We start from the raw sequence: 19,600 nt of genomic DNA, 5'->3' as shown, positions 1-19,600 counted from the left end.
ATGGCTCACTCATGTGGTGGCAAGTTGGTACTGACTTGTATGGAACACCTCTGTTTATTTCCACATGGGCCTCCCCATAGTGCTGCTTGAGTGTCCTCATGACATGATAGTTAGCTTCTCCCATAGCAAGAGATTCAAAAGAGAGCTAGGCAGAAGCTGCAGTATCTGTTAAAGACTCCTACTGATCTAGATTCATAAGCCATATGCTGTTATCTCCATAATATCCAATTAGTCACACAGGCCACTATGATTTTCTGTTGGGGAGCAGCGGGGAATATGCAAGGGCATAAATATCAGCAGGTAAAGATCATTAAGAACCATCTTGGGCATCGATTATCACATTTGGGGTGTGTGTGTGTGTTTAAGACTTTTTTAAGAGGAATTTTAGATTCACTGAAAAACTGAGAGAAATGCAGAGAGATTCCCTCTGCCCAAAACATGCACAGCCACCTCTATTACCAGCATCCCTCATCAGAGTGGTACATTTGTTAAAACTGATAACAGCCTACATTGGCACATCACAATCACCCAAAGTCCATCGTTTACATGAAGGTGTACTCTTGGTGTTGTGCATTCTATGGGATTGGACAAATGTATAATGACATTTATTAATCATTACAGTATCATGTAGAGTCTTTTCACTACTCTAAAAATCCTCTGTGTTCCACCAATTCACCTCCTCCAACCCCAACACACACACACACACACACACACACACACACAAAGACAGGACAGCCACGGATCCTTTTACTGTCTCCATAAGTTTTGCCTTTTCCATAATGTCAGATAGTCGGTAACACACAGTATGTAGCTTCTTCATACTGACTTCTTTCACTTAGTACCATGCGCTTGTTTCCTCTGTGTCTTTTCTTGGCTTGACATCCCATTTCTTTTATATTTAAAAAATATTCCATTGTCCAGATGTACCGTTTAGTTTACTTATCCATCTTGGTCGCTTCCAAGTTTGGGTAATTATGAATAAAACTGCTATAAATATCTATATGTAGGTTTTTGTGTGGATATAAATTTTCAACTCCTTTAGATAAATATCAAGAACCTTATTTGCTGGATTGTGCGATAACAGCATGTTTAGTTTTGTAAGAAAGATGGAAGACAAAATTGTCTTCCCAAGTGCTATACCATTTTGCATTCTCACCAGCAAAGAGTGGAAGTTTCTCTTGCTTCACATCCTCACCAGCATTTGGTATTGTAAGTTGTTCTGGATTTTGGCCATTCTAATAACTATGTGGTGGTATCTTATTGTTTTAATATGTGTTTTTCTGATGTTGTATGTTGTGAAGCATTATTTCATATGCTTATTTGCCATCAGAATACTTTCTTTGGTGAAATGTCAGTTAAGGTTTTGGCCTCTTTCTTTTCACTGGGTAGTTTGTTTTCTTATTGTTGAGTTTTAAAGTTCTTTGTATATTTTTGGATAACAGTTCTTTATCAGATGTGTCTTTTGTAGATGTTTTCTCCCAGTCCATGACACATCTTCTCATTTTCTCAACAGTATTTTTTTCAGAGCAATTTTTAAAAAATGTTAATGAAGCCTAGCTTATTATATCATTCATGGATTACGCCTTTGATGTTATATCTAAAAAGTCATTGCTATGCCCAAGGTCGTCTAGATTTTATCCTATGTTATCTTCTAGGAGTTTTTTCATTTTGTGTTTTACATTTAGATCTAGGATCCATTTTGTATGGACTTTTGCAATGGATGCAAGGTCTGTGTTTATATATTTTTTTCACATGGATGTCTAGTTATTCCAGCATCAAATATTAAAAAGACTATCTTATTCCCATTATATTACCTTTGCTCTTTGTCAAAGATTAATTTACTATATTTATTTGGGTCTATTTATGGGCTTCTTGGGCTTCCCAGGTGGCGCTAGTGGTAAAGAACTCACCTACCAATAGAGGAGACCCAGAAGACCTGGGTTCTATCCCTGAGTCAGGAAGATCCCCTGGAGGAGGGCATGGCACCCCACTCCAGTATTCTTGCCTGGAGAATCCCATGGACAGAGGAGCCTGGTGGGCTACAGTCCATAGGGTTGCAAAGAGTTGGACATGATGGAAGTGACGTTGCATGCATGCACATGGGCTTCTTATTCTGTTTCACTGATCTATTTGTCTCTTCTTTCACCAGTATCAACCTGTCTTGATTACTGTAGCTTTATGCTGCTAAGTCACTTCAGTCGTGTCCGACTCTGTGTGACCCCATAGACGGCAGCCCACCAGGCTCCCCCATCCCTGGGATTCTCCAGGCAAGAACACTGGAGTGGGTTGCCATTTCCTTCTCCAATGGATGAAAGTGAAAAGTGAAAGGTAATTCGCTCAGTCGTGTCCGACTCTCAGCAACCCCATGGATTGCAGCCTACCAGGCTCCTCAGTCCACGGGATTTTCCAGGCAAGAGTACTGGAGTGGGGTGCCATCACCTTCTCCAACTGTAGCTTTATAGTAAGTCTTTAAAAGAGTCTTACAATTTTGTTCTTATCCTTCAGTATTATGTTGGCTGTTCTACAGCTTTTGCCTCTCCATATGAACTTCATAATTAGTTTATCAGTAATCCCAAAATAACTCACTGGGATTTTGATTACATTGAATTTATAGATCAAGTTGGGAAAAACTGACAACTTGACAATATTGAGTCTTCCTTCCATGAACGTGGAATAGCTCTCCATTTACTTAGCTCTTCTTTTATTTCTCTCACCAGAGTCTTGTAGTTTTCCTCAAGTAAATCTGATATACATTTTATTAGTTTTGCACCCAACAATTTCATCTTGGGGGGTGCTAATGTAAGTGATATTATATATTTAATGTCAAATTTCATTTGTTCATTGCTTATGTACAGGAAAGACATTAACCTTTGTATATTAGTCTTGTGTCCTGAAACCTTACTATAATTGCTTTTTAGATCCAGAAATTTTTGTTAATTTTTCAAGTTCTGCATAGGTGACCATATCATCTGTTAACAAAGATAGTTGTACTTATTCCTTCCTGATCTATATACCTTTAATTTCTTTTTCTTATCTTATTACATTATCTAGAACTTCCAGTATGATTTTGAAGAGGAGTGGTGAAAGGAGACATCCTGCCTTTTTTTTTTATATTGGTGGGAAAGCTTCAAGTTTCTCACCATTAAATATGATGTTAGCTGTAGGATTTTTGCAGATACACTTCATCAAGTTAAGGAAGATCCCATCTATTCCTAATTTACTAAGAGTTTTTATCATGAAATTGGTGTTGGATTTGTCAAATGCTTTTTCTGTGTCTATTGATATAATCATGTGACTTTTCTTTTTTAGCCTGTTGATGTGATGGATTGCATAATTAATTTTTGAATGTTGAATCAACCTTTCATACCTGGGATGAATCCCACTGGGTTGTTTTGCATAATTATTTTTATACATTGTTGTTTGATTTGCTACTATATTATTGAGGAGTTTTACATCTATGTTCATGGGAGATACTATAGTTCTATTTTCTTATAATACCTGTCTGACTTGGGTATTAGGATAATTCTGGCCTCATAGAATAAGTTAGGAAATATACCTTCTGTTTCTGTCCTCTGAAAGAGATTGTAGAGAATTGGTGTAATTTCTCCCTTACATGTTTTATAAATTAATTGGTAAATTCGTTTGAGCCTGGTTATTTCTTGTTTGGAAGATTATTAATTTTTAATTCAATATCTTTTCTAGATACAGGTCTATTCATTTTATCTATTTCTTCTTGTATGAGTTTTGGCAGGTGGTATCTTTCAAGGAGTAGGTCCATTTCATCTAGATTATCAGATATGTTGGCATAGAATTGTTCATGAACTTTATTATCCTTTTAATTTCTGTGGGGTCTGTAGTGATATCCCTCCTTTGGCTTCTGATATTAGCAATTTGTGTCCTCTCTTTTTCTTAGTTAACCTGACTAGAGGCTTATCAATTTTGTTGATCTATTTAAAGAACCAGATTTTGGTTTTATTGATTTTCTCTGTTTGCTGTTATAAATTGATTTCTGCTCTAATTATTGTTATTCCTTTTCTTCTGCTTATTTTGGATTTATTTTGCCCTTCTTTCTCTAGTTTCTAAGGTAGAAGCTTAGATTATTGACTTTAGATCATTCTCCTTTTCTAATAAATTATTAAGTGCTATAAGTTTCCCTCTGAGTACTGTTTTTTCTGCAGCCCACGAATTTGGATAAGTTGTTCATTTTCACTTAGTTTCAAGATATGTAAAATTTTCTCTTGAAATTTCTTTTTTGACCAAAGTAATATTTAGAAATATGTTGTTTAATCTTCATGTGTTTTGTTATTTTCCAGGTATCTTTCTGTTGTTGGTTTCTATTTTAGTTCCACTATAGTCTGAGAACAGACATTGTATGGTTTCTATTCTTCCTGATTCATTAACATGTGTTTTAAGGCCAGAATGTGGTCTATCTTTGTGGATGTGGAATTTTAAAAATTTATCTTCTTAAGATTTTTCATACATTCTAAAAGTGTAAGTTTTAATTTTTAAAATCAATTGTGGCATATGTTCAACCATTTTTTTTCCTTTAAATATTTTTTTTCTGCCTCTTTCTTTCCATCTCTTGATTTAGAACTTCAATTACACATATATTATATGGCTTGATATTGTCTCACATGTTGCTGATGCTACTGCTGCTGCTAAGTCACTTCAGTCATGTCTGACTCTGTGCGACCCCATAGATGGCAGCCCACCAGGCTCCCCCATCCCTGGGATTCTCCAGGCAAGAACACTGGAGTGGGTTGCCATTTCTTTCTCCAATGCATGAAAGTGAAAAGTGAAAGTGAAAGTGAAGTCTCATATGTTACTATGGTCTCATTCATTTTTTCTCTAGTATTTCTGTTTTCTGTGCTTGTTTTGGATAGTTTCTATTATTATGTCTTCAAATTCAGTGATCTTTTTTTCTGCAATATCTAATTGGCCCTTAAATCCATAAGTGAATATTCTCATTTCTGCTATTGTGTGTTGGACCTCTAGAATATTTATGTGACTGCTTTTTATGCTTTCAACTTCTTATCTCTTCATTTCTTTGTTTTCTCTTAAATTGTTGGCCTTTTATAATAACTCTTTTAAAGTCCTTGTCTTCTAATTTCACATCTCTGCCACTTCTGGGTTTATTTTCATTGATAATATTTTTCCTGATTGAGGTCACATTTTCCTATTTCTTGACATATCTGGTAATTTTTTATTGGATGTTGGTTATTAAGAATGTTACATTTTTGAGGTATTTTGTTGCTTTCTTTCAGAGAGTATAGGCAGTTGTACTGGCAGACAGTGAGGTTACTTGTGATTCATTTGATCCTTTTGAGTGTTGTTAAGTTTTGTTAGGGCAAATCTGCTGCTGCTGCTGCTGCTGCTGCTGCTAAGTCGCTTCAGTTGTGTCCGACTCTGTGCGACCCCATAGACGGCAGCCTACCAGGCTCCCCCGTCCCTGGGATTCTCCAGGCAAGAACACTGGAGTGGGTTGCCATTTCCTTCTCCAATGCATGAAAGTGAAAAGTGAAAGTGAAGTCGCTCAGTCATGTCCGACCCTCAGCGACCCCATGGACTGCAGCCTTCCAGGCTCCTCTGTCCATGGGATTTTCCACGCAAGAGTACTGGAGTGGGGTGCCATTGCTTTCTCCAAGGGCAAATCTAGAGTAGCCTAATTATAAGGCTATTCTATTCCTACTACTAAGCCTTGAGTTTTCTATAGCCTTTACCTGAATGCTTAGGTGGTCAATGAAATCTTTCCACTCTGAATGTCTCTTAACCCAGTGTGAGCTCAGAGAATTGTTCAGTTAGAAAGCCCTTGCAGTTGTTCTTTGCCTGTTTTGTGGTGTTCATTACATATGTGCAGTTTGGGATTCAGCCTAAGACTCAATGAGACTCCTATACAGATTTTTGGAGCTCTTGTTTTATGTAGCTCTCCCCTCTTTGAAATGCTTCCCAGAAATTACCAGATGCTTCAGCTTTTCCAAGCTCCTTTCTCTCTCTCTCCTCAACTCAAGTTGCCAAGCTCTACAGGTGCTCTCTTGCCCTGCCCTGAGGCTAGAAAATTTGCTCTAGGATGAAAATGATGCTCTTAGGGATCACAGATTTGTATGTATGTTATCTAGTATCTAAAAACAGACATTTCATACTTTTTGTCCAATTCGATAGTGTTTATCCGTTATGGGTGCTGTGGGGTGGGGAAGAGTACAGGTACCATCAGTTACTACTTATCATGGGTCGAACCACAAGTCCTTCCCTTTGTGATTTTAAAAATAAATGGGATGAGCTATTAAAAGGAACAGAAAACAACTCCAGATAATAAAAATAGTAAGAGTTAATACTGAGTATTAGCTGGAGTATATGAAAGTAGGCCACATTAAAAAATTACTGTTTGGTACTTAACTTTGAACCGTCTTTCAGGAAGACATTTTGGCAAAATAAAAAAGAAAACTTAAGTATTTTCAATTTTTGAACTAGCAATTTTTCTTTTAGAGTTTTATTCAGAGAAAATAATCAGACATATAAAATTATACATTACAGAATTAATTATAATTAAAAAGTTAACATATAATAAAGAAAAAATTTAACCTAAATGTCCAATAGTATGGAGTTGGTGAAATAAATTTGTTGGTGCATCCACATAAAGATTTACTATTTAACTACAAAAATTTTTTTAATAAATATAAGAATGATATAGGAAAATGTTTTAACAATTTTACTGAATTGAAAAAATTAGACTACAGAAAGTGTGCTCAGATTAATCACAACAGTATTAACCTATTATAAGCATTCCTGGGTGATGTAATTATAGAAATACTTTATGCTTTGTGCTTTTCTTAGTTTTCCAAATTTTCTACAATAAACAAAACTTTATTTTTTTTTAATTTTAAAACATTATTTAAAATGCTTTAGTGGATTAATTTACAATTACATTTTAATTAGAATCTAGGTAAAATATCTGTAAGGGAGCCAATATGGTGCAATGGATAAGGGGACAGGACATGAAATCTGGGGTTGAATTTCTCTCCATAGTTTGTTAGGTGAGTGATCTTGAGCAAATTATGTAACTTCTTGGAACTTTTATTACCTTACCTTCAAAATGGGGATAAATACACTATCCATTTTTTAGGGTTCCTTCTCTTGTGGCTCAGATGGTAAAGAACCTGCCTGTAATGCAGGAGACCCAGGTTCAATCCCTGAGTTGGGAAGATCCCCTGGAGAAGGGAATGGCAACCCCCTCCAGTATTCTTGCCTAGAGAATTCCCTGGACAGAAAGCCTGGTGGGCTATAGTCCATGGGGTCACAAAGAGTCAGACACGACTGAGCAGCCAACACACATAAGAATTAAATGAGATATTCTGCATAAACCTTTAATATGGCAAGATTCTATGAATGTAAGTTAATGCATTGTGTTATTACTATTATTTCAACTACTCCTACTGTTACTGTTACTAATTACCAGTGCAGCTATTAGGATAAAAGACCTTATGGATATGGGAATATTGTTAGAGTACTGAAAAAAGAGAAAGCCAAGAGCCAGAGTTAAACTTGACTAATTTCATGGTTTTTCTTATGAAGAATATTGTTTAACAACAATAACAACAAAAACCTCAAATGGGGAATTATTTTCAAGATAACTAAGATAAGCACTTATCTTTTAAGAGCCCCAGGAGAGATAGAAATGAGACTCCTGCTCAGTTTACAAAGAGTATCAGGGTTTTTTGTGTGTTTTTTTGACAGAGAATCTCTTTAGGTAAGAAAATGGATTATGGAATTTTCAGGTATTAATACTGACAAGAGGGACTTTCCTGGTGGTCTAGTAGTTAAGAATCTGCCTTGCAGTGCAGGAGATGCAAGTTCTATCCCTGGTTGGGGAAAAAAATCCCACTTTTTTCAGAGAAACCAAGCCTGTGCATTGCAACTACTAAGCCTGTGCCACAACTAGTGCATCCATGCATCACAATGAAAAGGATCCCTCGTGACCCAACAGAGATCCCTGTGCCACAACTAAGGCCTGATGCAACCAAAGAAACAAATAAATATTAGAAAACTACTGACCAAGATGTTTGATTATCTCATGACTCAGTTTTCCCATGTCAAATTTAAAAGAGTTTACAATTTCAATAGGCTTTTAAATAAGATATATAAAATGGAAACCTTAAAAACATATGGGAATCTATAGCTCAGACATGGAAGCAACCTAGATGTCCATTGGCAGATGAATGGATAAGAAAGTTGTGGTACATATACACAATGGAATATTACTCAGCCATTAAAAAGAATGCATTTGAGTCAATTCTAATGAGGTGAATGAAACTGGAGCCTATTATACAGAGTGAAGTAAGTCAGAAAGAAAAACACCAATACAGTATACTAACACATATATATGGAATTTAGAAAGATGATAATGACAACCCTATATGCAAGACAGCAAAAGAGACACACATATAAAGAACAGACTTTTGGACTCTGTGGGAGAAGGCGAGGGTGGGATGATATGAGAGAACAGTATTGAAATATGTATATTACCATATGAGAAATAGATGGCCAGTCCAAGTTCGATGCATGAAACAGGGCACTCAAAGCCAGTGCACTGGAACAAGCCAGAGGGATGGGATGGGGGGAGGTTGGTGGGGGATTCAGGATGCAGGGACACATGTACACCCGTGGCTGATTCATGTCAATGTATGGCAAAAACTATCATGATGTTGTAAAGTAATTAGCCTTCAACTAAAATAAATAAATTTAAAAATTATGAGAATCTGAACACTATTTACTACCTTCACTGCTATAACCATGGGCTAAGCCAGCTGCAGCCAGCTCAGGCCTCCTTTCTTTTGCTCTGGCCTTCTCAAGACTGTTTTCTATATAATATCAACACTGATGCTTTTGAAACATAAGTCAAAACAGTGAGAAACAATTCCAGGCTAAGAGAACCACATGTGAAAATGCAGAGAGGCATGGAACTACAAGGTGTAGTTAGGAAACTATTAGACATTGTCATTGCTAGAGCTTCATGTGAAATTTGGAGACCAAAGTAGAGAAAGAGGTTGAAAAGTTTGAGAGGGACCGTATCTTTGTGTTCCACATGTAGTCAACAAAGACGTATGTTTTAGGTGACAAAAATTCATTTAACAAATTTTAGCAGAGGTGTCACAATTGCAAGTAAATATTTTAGAAAGAAGAGAACAGACTCGAGAGGGAAAATAGAGAGAGCTGAAAGGGATGAGATTCAGGTTAGTATATTTAAGAACTTATTATCTGGGATAGTGGTGCACAACCTGTTAGCTCACTTAGTTGGGACAAAAGCTGCCTTAACACATCTACTCTAGAAAGTTCACTGTCTGGTATAAAAGAATCTAGAGAAAGATTCTGAATAGAACTATACCTTTATTCAGTAAGAAGAATATGAGTTTAGATATGTTCAATGTTTATTATCCAGCAATTCTCTCTAAACTCATTTGATCATTACATAGTTTATTAGGAGTCCTTTCACAGCCAACCAGCAGGCTGAAGTTATTGTATTACGAAGATGTTCCTGAAAACTCTGGGCTGGAAAAGAAATAGTTATTATGTAGAGAGACAGGGAAGAGATGATTTCAAAAGAGGTAGAATTACTTTGTGAGTAATTGTGGGATTTGAATAAGAGGAAGGAGTGAAAGTTGATACCTAGGTTGCTGGCTTTGATTACATGCAGCCAACAGAGATGGAATTTCAGGAGGAAAATAAGATTTGGAGAAGTGGGAGATGACAGGTTCTGCTTTAGACAGGAGGTTAAAGTTCTTTTGTATCATCCAAGTGAGAATAGCTAGTCAACAATGGATTAAAGCAGATGAGAGATATTTGGGCTAGGTATGATAAAGTGAGAGTAAAAGTGTTAGTTACTCAGTCATGTCCGACTCTTTGCAACCCTATGGACTGTAGCCCACCAGGCTCCTCTGTCCATGGAATTCTCCAGGCAAGAATATCAGAGTGGGTTGCCATTCCCTCCAAACAACACAGAAATTCTCAAACTATGAGAGTGGTGTGGTTTCTCCAAGGGCCATTTTGAAATATGAAAGTGTGTTTTTGGTTGGCACAATAACTGGAGGTGGTGCTGATGGCAGAACTGAGTGGGAATGGAGGATGTGAACTGTCCCGCAACACAAAGAATTGTTGCACGTGATGAATTTCCCAGCCAAATTGCCAATAGTATTCCCCTTAGGAATCACAGAGACACTGGAAGGGAGAGGGTATAAAGTGAGCGCAGTAGAGGCTACAGTTAGGACAGAGAAGGAGGACCCAGCAATGGAAAGCAAAAAATGGCTGAGCAGAGAATGCCCTGAGGTGGGAAACAGGTTGCTCCCGAATCATTTCTTTCTAAGAAGAACTGAGGGAAAGTGTTCCATGAACAAAGGTGAGGGAAATTGCTGAGGTACTTTAAACTATTTAATCATTCCCGTCATTATCAAGTATTTTTTGATCAGAGATAGAACACTTTCTATTTCAATTAGCATTAGCATTCGTGGTTCTACCTAGACAATAGTGGCAAATGATGCTTTTGTTCCAATAATCACCATACTGCTTGCAACAGTCTTTACCCTAATAATGCTACTTTGCGTTTGTGATGGCAGTATTTTATAAGAGGTTGTCTTATGTTGGTTATTGCGGTCTAGTTTCATAATTCCCATCTCATTTTACAAATGGAGAAAGAATTAGAAAGTTTAGCACACTTACGAAGATGTGCACAGAATACAAGAAATCTGAGCTATTCAAATCTTACCTGTAAGATTTCAGGTGGGTTCTGCCCTTTGGTTGACCCTTGCTTCCTATAGATAGAAAAATCTAAATTTCTAAGGCATTCTGAGCTTATTTGCTGTGGACAGGGTTCTGTCTGGAATTTCTTAATTTTTGTTTACATCTGTCTCCTTCCCTCCTTCCCTTCTTTCTTCCTATCTCCTTTCTTCCCTTCCTTCCTTCCACTATATAAAACCAGAAGGGACTGAAACCAGTTTATGAGCATTCATCAAACACATAAAAACAGCATATATAAAAAGCAAAGATGAAACAAAAAAAATGAAGCAAGGGAAGAGATCATTAGGTAGAAAGAAGATACTTGTTATTTAGGAGCAGCAAAGCAAGAAATTGCCCTTAATGCCTTAAAATTTGGGATCCAATCTGGTAATAAATGTTGTGCTAAGAATTTTAAGGTTCATATAGATTATTGATAACCCAGTGATTTTGAACACTACTGGTACCTGGGGATGTTATTAACATAAGTGTAAGGACTGGGAACCACAGACTTCTGATTATTAAATCCTAAAATATTGTCCTAGACCACATAAAGTAGATAAAATTGTCAAACCCAAATCCATTGCCTGAGGGAAAAGAGCTTGAGTGGCACCTCCCGGGGATGGAGTAGAGGAGGCCAGGTGGGTGGGATGAGTGGGGATGGAATGTGCCCAAGAAAGGTGGGGCTCCCAGAGTGTGAAGGGAGGCTGAGAAGAGCATGAAGTGTGTTGATTGCAAGAATTCCAAGTTGTTCTTGGCAGCCCTCAGTGTCAGGAAGTCCCGTGACAAGTCTGGGTTAAGAAGGCAAGGAATTGTCTAGAAGGCAGTCCTCTTGAGGACAGAATGGAATATTTAGCAGGCCATGCAAGCTGGGGTGTGTGAAGAATATGGAGGTGTGGCTTAAAGTGAGAGAGGGAAAGAATCTCACACATTGGTCAAATAACATTCATCTTGGGTGCGGAGGGCCTCTATCAAGAAATATTTACTGCGAGCAAACTACTGCATCTGAAGGCAAAACAACACGGGATGCAGGACTCTGGGGCATGTGGAATGCGTGTTGCCAGAGTGAATGGTATGTGACAAATACGCATTTGGGGCTGTGGCATGCCGTGAAGCTGCACTGTGTCCTTGCCAGTTTGTGGTATGCTGCAGGGCTGTGAGCAGGTGGATGAGAACCATGCTCGTCTGTGTCCCTAGCTGGAAGCTTGCTGCATACCATATCCCCCTCAAACACTTCATATAGGCAGCAGCTTTTCAATTGCATTCCTTCATCATGAGAGGTGTAAACTGCCAGAAAGACATTGGTTAATGTGGATAAGGCAGCACCACCCAACTCTTCAGATAAGAACTAAGATTACTAGGGGGTACAGCTGTTGCCTACAACTTGCTCCCCACCCTACATGGACTCTCCTTCCTGACTTGCACATGATTTGGATCTGAATTAGTAAGAAGAGGACATAGAACTTTCTATCAAGAAACCAGGAGCTGCAGAGGTCTGCTCATTTGAGAACAAGTGCAGTGAAATGTATGGGCTCTGAAGTTGGCTGCTTGGACTCAAATCCCTGTGTGATGTCAGGTCTCAGATTTCTCACTTGTAGAATGGAGAAGAAACTAGAACTGTCCTTGTAGAGAGGCTGTGAGGATTTGGTGAGCTGATACCTGGAAGTGTTAGTCACTCAGTCCTGTCCAACTCTCTGTGACCCCATGGGCTGCAACCCTCCGGGCTCCTCTGTCCATGGAATTCTCCAGGCAAGAATACTGGAGTGGGTTGCCATGCCCTCCTCCAGGGGATCTTCCTGACCTAGGGATTGAATCCAGGTCTGCATTGCAGGCAGATTCCTTACTATCTGAGCTATCAGGGAAGCCCTGATACATGGAAAGTATACTTTAAAAGTTTCTGGACCACATCAGATACTCCATAAATGATAACTAGCATTTTTATACTTACAGTCATGATGCTCAGAAGTGAGGAAAGACCTGCCCCACATGGTAAAACTTCAGGTGCTAAGGCTGTGCCCACCCCCGGCTTGGACTTCCCTGTCAGCAGGCCCTTGTCCCTGCCTAGTTCAATTCAAACTGCATTCTCTGCCCTATGAAAGTTCTGCTTTATTCCTGGCAGAATAGGAGTGAAGACAGAGTTGTCCCTTGGACCTGGAAAGAGTGAGTGGCTAGTGCTGGCCCAGATCCCTGGGGTCAGAGGTCCAGCTCTTCTGTCCGAGGTGCTGAGTCATGCATGAGCTGTGGTTGCAGCTGCCGCTGTGCTGCTGGGCTTGGCATGGCATCTGGGGAGGATTAGGAGATTATGATCGGAACAAGACACAAAGGAATTGCAGCTGATGTTGATAAGGGTTTTGGAAGGTACTCAGAGGAGGGGAAAACATGAAGGCAGTCTGCAGAATCAAAGTGAGCGTGGGCAGAGAGAGCCATATATCAGGCAGGGGCATAAACCATGCAACTCAAAGAGGGCGAGGGCTGCCCTTTCTGTTGTTTCTTTGGGTGCCTAATGGGAGCTGTTGAAAGGACTTTGATTTTGACATTTAGTGAAATAAAAACACTCAAAATGTAGATCAAGGGCTTACTCAATACATTGCTGATGGAAATACAAGATAGTACAGCCACTTTGGAAAAGACTATGGTAGTTCCTTAGAAAACTAAATATGCAACTGTGGTATGACTCAGCCATTGCACTGTTGGGCATTTATCCCAGAGTAATGAAACCTGGCTTCCCAGGTGGCACAAGTGGTAAAGAATCTGCCTGCTAGTGCAGGAGACGCAAGAGACACAGGTTTGATACCTGGATCAGGAAGATCCTCTTGCAGAAGGAAATGGCAACTCACTCCAGTATTCTTGCCTGGAAAATCCCATGGACAGAGGAGCCTGGCAGTATACAGTTCATAGCGCTGCAAAGAATCTGAATGACTGAGAACACACACACACACACATATGATGAAAACCTATGTCTGTACCAAAACCTGAAAACAGTTGTTCATAGCAACTTTATTTGTGATAGCCAAAAATTAGAAACAACTCCAAAGTCCTTCAGCAGGTGAGTGGTTAATCAAACCATTGATACATCTATCCCATGGATACTATTCTGTGATATAAAGGAAGCTTCTGAGACATAGAACAGCCTGAATGAATCTCCAGAGAATTATGCTGAGTGAAAAAGTCAACATCAAAAGGTTACATAAAGGTTATATATGACCCATAAATATAAATTCCTACAGTAGCGAACTACTAGAGATGGATAACAGATTAGTGGTTGCCAGGGACTGGGGGTGTGGAAGGAAGTAACTGTGGCAACATCTCTCTATTATTTCTTACAATTGCATGTGAATCTATAATTTTCTCAAAATAAAAAAAGTCATTAAAAATGTAAAGCAAGCCTTTAAGATGTCCCTTCTACCTGGAACTTTGACATTGTTAGAGGGATTTTCTAAAGTATAGTCCATATTGGTTTACACAGGTGAAGTCCCGTTAAAAGAACAACTGGTATCAACCCTTGGTCTGAGGCCAAAAACTAAGTCATGAGGGTCCAACCTAGACACACTTTTAAGAGTAAGTCCTATCTGAAGAGAAAAGGAGATGAAAAAACAGGGTGGGAGAACAGAGTTGGAAGCAAGAAGGAGATGCTGGAGCACTCTGGTCAGCTACTGCCAGAGGAACCTCTGCTCAGGGACATTCAACCAGGATCAAGTTCATTGACAAATGGCTTGTAAGAAATGGCTTAATGTTTTACCCTTGCAATTGCATTTTCACAGCTGTCTTTGGTGTCTTAAAACAAAGGAAGGGTTTATGATGGAGCTTTTAGAGACCATGAGAATTGGGGTAATTGATGAATTGATGTATTTGACTGACAAGACTTTTCCAAATTTCTTCCAATAACATTCCCTCTGTCAAAATTGGCATGTTTCCTGGCCAGAATGTAGGCTTTCTAGGAGTTGGGAGGTCAGATCAGAGCAAACCCCATTATTCCTTAAGCTGGAGTGAAAGAGAGAAGTGGATAAAAGCTCTGTCATGCAAACAGCCCATTGGTGGTTATTCTTGTTCTCTTTGCTTGGGAGCCATAGAAGCTGTCCTGTAGATTGTGTTCCTGCTAGAAATGAGGAATGTGGCTGGACTAACTCTTTAAAAACGGGAAAGTTCATTATCCAACCCACTGATTGATGCTCAGAAGTTCACATTTGCCAGAAATCCAATCTTTCCTCATACTAGCTATCACTTATCCATTCCCTCACTTAGGCTTTCCTATTTGGGTACCATGAGATTGACCTTGCTCTGTGAAAGGGAGAGACTCCTTAGAACTCCCTTGCAAAGCAGGGGCACTTGGATAGGTCAGATGTGAAACTGTGGTCAAAACATAGGCTGGGGCCAGCATGTAGAGTGGATCCAGAGTCCCACTGTTCAGAAAATTTTGCCTTATTTTTACCATTGGTAGGAAGAGTTCTCATATTTCTTATTGACTCAAGATATATTTGATATGGTTGCTTGGCCCCTAAGCGTGTCTGCCCGACAACTGCAGAAGATCCAGAGATACACAGCCATCCATCAAATCTGACAAGGCTGCCTCCTACAGCAGCTGTATTGTTTATGAAATGAGTCACTTTCATAGCAAATCCAAAAGCAAACTTGTGCTGGATTTGACAGACGCATCCCACTTCATTCTTCTCATTTTCTCCCTTCACATGCTTGCCCAGCTCCTGAGTAGCAGCCTAAATTTGCTAAGATGGAATTGAGAAACACAAAGTAGGGTTATTTTCCTTGAACAACATCATTATACTTGGTTTGCTAGGTTTAGATTAGTTCAGCAAGCATGTGTCTTATCTGTTTTCAGCAGAGGTAAGTGAGGGAGGAAAAAAATGAGTGGGAGAGATTGGTGGTTGCCACACGTGTATTCTGAGAAAAGAATCTCATTATTCTATTATTCTGTTTAATGGCCCATATTGTATCTAAGTCCTGAATATTCATTGGAATGACTGATGCTAAAGCTGAAGCTCCAATACTTTGGCCACCTGATGCAAAGAACTGTCTCATTGGAAAAGACCCTGATGCTGGGAAAGATTGAAGGCAGAAGGAGAAGGGGATGATGGAGGAAGGGGGATGGCATCACTGACTGGATGGACATGAGTTTGAACAAACTCCAGGAGATGGTGAAGGACAGGGAAGCCTGGTGTGCTGCAGTCCATGGAGTTGCAAAGGATCAGAAATGACTGAGTGACTGAACTGAACTGATTGTATCTAAAATTCTTTTTACAGCATCAATTTCTCAACAGAGGTCTAGCTTCACTCCCTTACAAACAGTAAGAGTGAAATGGAAGCTACTAAAGATGGGGCTTTGTTGATTGCGTGACTCTGAGAAGAAATGAATGACAATTAGCTTAAGAAATAGCCAAGGTGTTAGGTAAGAAAGTCACTTGATCTGATTCATCCTCAAATGTAGATAAAATGGGCCTAGAGACAGAATCCTTTGAGTGACTTCAAAGGATTCAGTCCTTTGGATTTTGTTCTTTTTTGCTAATAAAATTAGTCTTGTAATAGACTAATGTGACCACTTAATACCATGTGACCAAAAAGCTGATGACGTCATAAGATGCTGAGTTTTGAGTTTGGAATAATCCGAGAGAATTTAACATGCAAGACACGGGTGTTAAAGGATAAGGAGCACCCAAGGGTGAGAAGAGGGCCCCCCAGTGATGACATTCACAGACGTTAGATAGGCATTCACTGTAGCATTCACCTGTGTTGAACATGCACTGAGTTAGGTTCTGGGGCTAAAACAGTGAACCAAACATAGTCTCTGCCTTCAGTGGAGGTCAGTCTAATGGGAGATACAAACATCTGCCCAATTGCATAAAATATAGCAAATGGTATAAAAGAAGTGCTATTTGATGCTATTAAATGTGTCTTATCCAGGATATTGCAAAGCCGCCCTTGAAAAAATAAAACCTATCAGTTAAGGAGCCTGTGCTGTTCCTCAAGGCTCCTAGAGAAGTCAGACATGAACAACTCCTGGTGTAGGAGGCAGGGGACGGAGGATGCCACTAGGGAATCAACAAGGCTCCTGAGAAACACAGAAGATAAAAAGGAGAAGACTTATTACTTGACTACATAAGCATTTAAAATTTTTGCAGGAAAAAATTCATAAATGAAACTGAAACTTGGAAACAAGGAAGAAAATGGGCCACATTAAGAGCCACCTTCCTTCATACGTAAAGAGCGTTTACAAAAGAAACATTGAATCAGTGAGCAGAGGTATATTTCACCTCTAGGTGACCTTAGCTGATTACTCATCAGGTTCATGGATCAAATTCAATTTCACAGTTATTCTGGGAATAATAGTGCAAGTTTAGACCAAAAGATGGAAACCCCATAATGCCCTTAGGAAACTTAGCTTTCCTTTGCTTCTTGGCATGAGCACAGAAATGATTTTGAGGGGAAAGGACTGCAATTATTGACTGTGACATGTGATCCAGGAGGTTCTTTTAGCAAAATGTTTCTATAGCACCTTGTGTTCTGACTGAACACTACGGTAGAGGGTCTTGAAAATCCTAAGGCTTCCATTTGGAGATTATATCCCTAGAATATGCTACTCAGCCTGGCTTTCTAAGCTCTATTAGAAGTGACCACAATCAGCCTATAGAGAATGTTGAAATATTTCAGTCTCACTGTGATTTTAGTCTTTTGAATGGCCAGCTATAGTTGCAGTGACATCATTGTTCCTATTATGGGTTGAATCATGTCCCGCTAATTTCATTTTTTTAGGTCCTAACCCGGGAGTTGGTGGTGATGGACAGGGAGGCCTGGCGTGCTGCGATTCATGGGGTCGCAAAGAGTCAGACATGACTGAGGACTGAACTGAACTGAACTGAACCCATGATACCTCAGAATGTGACCTTATTTGGAGACTGGGGTCTTTTTAGAGCTAATCAAGTTAAAATGAGATCATTTGGGAGGGCCCTAATCCAATATGACTAGGGTCCTTATAAAAAGGGAGAAACTTGGAGACAAACAGGCATACAGAAAGAATGCCATGTGAACATGAAGACAGCCATCTACATACTATGAAGGCCTGGAACAGATCCTTCATAATCCTCAGAAGGAGTCAATCCTGCTCACAACCTTGATTTGGCCTTCTTGCCTCTAGACAATAAATTTCTGTCATATAGGCTACCTTGTCTTTGATTTTTTTGTTGTGACAGCCCTATAAAACTAATCAAATTCTCACATTCAGTCATTTTCATCCACTTCTCTATGTTTAAAGTAAAATAATTTTTTATTTTAATGAAGTCTCTCAGTTGTGTCTGACTCTTTGCGACCCCATGGACACCAGGCTCCTCTGTCCATGGGATTTTCTAGGCAAGAGTACTGGAGTGGGTTGCCATTTCCTTCTCCAGGGAATCTTCCCGACCCAGGGATCGAACCCAGGTCTCCCACATTGAAGACAGATGTTTTACCGACTGAGCCACCAGGGAAGTCCAATAAAACCTTATATTCTATTAAATTGTTTTCCCATATGGAAAGGAATGGAGAGATGGTGAGAAAGAGAGGACATTTGGCTATTTAAAAACTGTGTTTTATAAGCATCCCTCTATACGTCAGGCACCATAATATATATACAATGGTGAATAACAGAACATGGTTCCTGCCCTCATGGAGCCTATAATCAGAAGTAAAAAAAAAAAAAAAAAACCTGAACCTAGACAGTTAGAGTGTGATGAGTGTTTCCTATGACAAGGGTATGCAAAGCCTCCTGTGAGAGGAGGTAAGAGAGCCCCGAATCTTCTCCTGGGATCCAGAAAGACTTCTCTGTCACTCTGAAGTGACATCCGAGCTGAAACTTGAGTCATGGACAGAAATTAGCTGATGAAAGGGGTGTAAAATCAATGAAAAACAGTGAGGGCAAAGAAGGTAACGTTTCTAGGTAAAGGCAACAGCTGGGCTCCGTGCTTCACATATAAATAGGGAAGTAAACTTGGCCTCTATTTGGAACTGAGGAAATGGCCTCAGGGTCACTACGGAAGCAAACAAAGCAGGTAGAGCTGTGCAAGTGGAAAAAAAAAAGTTATCAGCTGCAGACTTTATTTGGGCAGCCTAGATGGAGGTGACCTTGACCTTGGTGGATCACCTCAAGTGCTAAATGCAAGAGGAATAACACTGGCTGCCCCCAAGCAGCCCCTCAGGCGTGCTATCCAATCTTCCTGACCTGTGTCCCAGTGTTCTCACACAACACTTTCACAGCCTGATTTGGGAGTTTCTAAAAATGTTTTGTACAGAGCCAGATTTTGTGAGGGGGCCAAGCAACAAAGAAAACCCCACTTAGCCGATGGAAGAATTGTTCAGTCTTGTCCCCTGATGGGAAAGGCCACTCCCTCCTCTCCCAATCCTTTCCAAGAACCTTAAAACTGAAAGAGCCTTTTATGTTTCTGATAAATGGTTTGGCAAACATTTAAAGTTTTGGAATTGCATCCTACCTGACTTGCCTTCCACTAATCCCCTCTCTCCTCCATCAAAATATGTTGTGTCTCCTGGCAACACAGCCTGCAGAATGAGTGGTGTCTTGGAAAGGTTAATGTTCTAGAGGTTGCTTCTGGGTCTTCATTCTCATTTTGCTGATAACTAGTCCTGTGATAGAAAAAAAAAAAAAAATCCTCTCATCCCCAAGTTTCAGTTTTTAAAAGTATAAACCAATTGAGGTCAGCAAGCCTGTGAGATGTCACCCCACCAGCATGTTAGGATTCTATTATTCTTTCTGCATCCAAAGCTACTTTAATTCACCCCTACTCAAACTAACCATAGTCTAGTCATTGTCAGAGGTGAGAGGAAGTGGCTTTTGGCAGTG

The sequence above is a fragment of the Bos mutus genome, chromosome 20, assembly GCF_027580195.1.
Source record: "Bos mutus isolate GX-2022 chromosome 20, NWIPB_WYAK_1.1, whole genome shotgun sequence".
Taxonomy (NCBI): domain Eukaryota; kingdom Metazoa; phylum Chordata; class Mammalia; order Artiodactyla; family Bovidae; genus Bos; species Bos mutus.
The sequence above is the reverse complement of the archived record's forward strand: the minus strand, read 5'-3'. Positions refer to the sequence as shown.